The sequence below is a fragment of the Sinocyclocheilus anshuiensis genome, unplaced genomic scaffold (assembly GCF_001515605.1).
Source record: "Sinocyclocheilus anshuiensis isolate Anshui unplaced genomic scaffold, SAMN03320099.WGS_v1.1 scaffold1496, whole genome shotgun sequence".
NCBI classification, from domain to species: Eukaryota; Metazoa; Chordata; class Actinopteri; order Cypriniformes; family Cyprinidae; genus Sinocyclocheilus; species Sinocyclocheilus anshuiensis.
In genome coordinates, this window is record NW_015538031.1 from 256,959 (window position 1) to 258,290 (window position 1,332).

The 1,332-nt window shown below is 45.3% G+C and overlaps 1 protein-coding gene across 1 annotated transcript in view; it reads left to right on the forward strand.

The window, feature by feature from the left end:
* LOC107680469 (probable C-mannosyltransferase DPY19L3) overlaps positions 1-1,332 on the forward strand; it is a 58,184-nt gene continuing 56,852 nt past the window's right edge. The window contains exon 1 of the mRNA XM_016476355.1: positions 1-275. The gene's annotated coding sequence lies outside the window, so the exon portion shown is untranslated. The remainder of the gene's footprint in view (positions 276-1,332) is intronic.

Below are 1,332 nucleotides of genomic sequence, written 5' to 3' on the forward strand. Positions count from 1 at the left end.
AGGGAGAGGCGCTGGATGTGATCGTGCTCATTTTAAAGCCGTTCATTTCTGCACGCTGCTGTGTGCTGTCAGCCCGCAGAAGAGAAACAACACGGCTCTGATTTAACGAACTGCTAGCGGATTTAATGTTCTGTCTTGATTTTTATTCCTGTTAATTGTATAGAGGAGAGGTTTGTTTTCATGCGCCGCTACGCTCGCAGGCTGAATGCGAGTCTCCGTAAGGAAGGAGGAGCCACCGGACATCCGATAAGGAACTACGAGCTTCATTGAACAGGGTGAGAGACGCGAATGTAGACTATTAGTGCATATTACTGTGCATTGTTTTACAGTGAGTGCAAGGGATGGGGAACGAGAGAGGTGAGGCAGCAGGCATCTGTCTGCCTGTCCCCTATCTAGCCGGAGACCGAGATCAGCGGATGATGCGATCTGAGATCTCCTGACATTGTTGCTGAGCTGTGAGCAGGAAACGCCGCTGCAAAACACAGGCCTGCCAATGAATGAATCAACGAATGCAATGAGCGCGGCGCGATGCTTTGTTGTTTTGTATCGCGGTCCGTGCGATCATAACCACGAGTGCACTCTTTTGTTTGTCTCTGTTACGGACGCTTTCCGGCTGGTGAACTTGCGCGAAAAGAGTTCGCAAAAGTGTCATGAAGCACCGTGAATGGAGACATTTTGACACCGTTAGCTCTAGTGTTTCCGGTATAACGGGAATAGATCGTTGTGTCCTAGCGAGATGTTTGTCAACACCGCAAAAGAGGCGGGTTTTAATGATCGTTGTTAATTGCTTGCTGATTGAGATACACGTCCATCACACTGTAAGGGAGAAACAGGTGCTGTGTTATGTTTTTATGTGAACTACGATATGTCACCATAGTAATAATTTACTTAAAACCCGGGTGCAAATTACGGGCCTGGTCCTCTCGTTCTTTGTGCATCCCTGTTGAAAAAAACAGCATATGCTGGTTAGGTATGTTTTTACGCTGGGATGCTGGTTTAAGCTGGTCCTTTGCTGGTTTATGCTGGTCCTTTTGCTGGTTTATGCTGGTCATGTGCTGGCAAAGTACCAGCATTCCAGCGTCAAAACATACCTAACCAGCATATGCCGGTTTTTTTTTTTTTTAACAGGGATATAGCCTGTGTAAGGTATTCAACAGCCTTTTCAAACAGTAACCGCAGATTTGTCATACATACGATATGACACGACAATAATGCATCACTAGTGAACAAAACGTTTGACTGTGGTAACCATAGCAACAGTTCGATGTACATAATTTTTATTTTGATTATATGTATGTAGGCCTATGTATGTAGGTGTGTGTGTGTGTATAT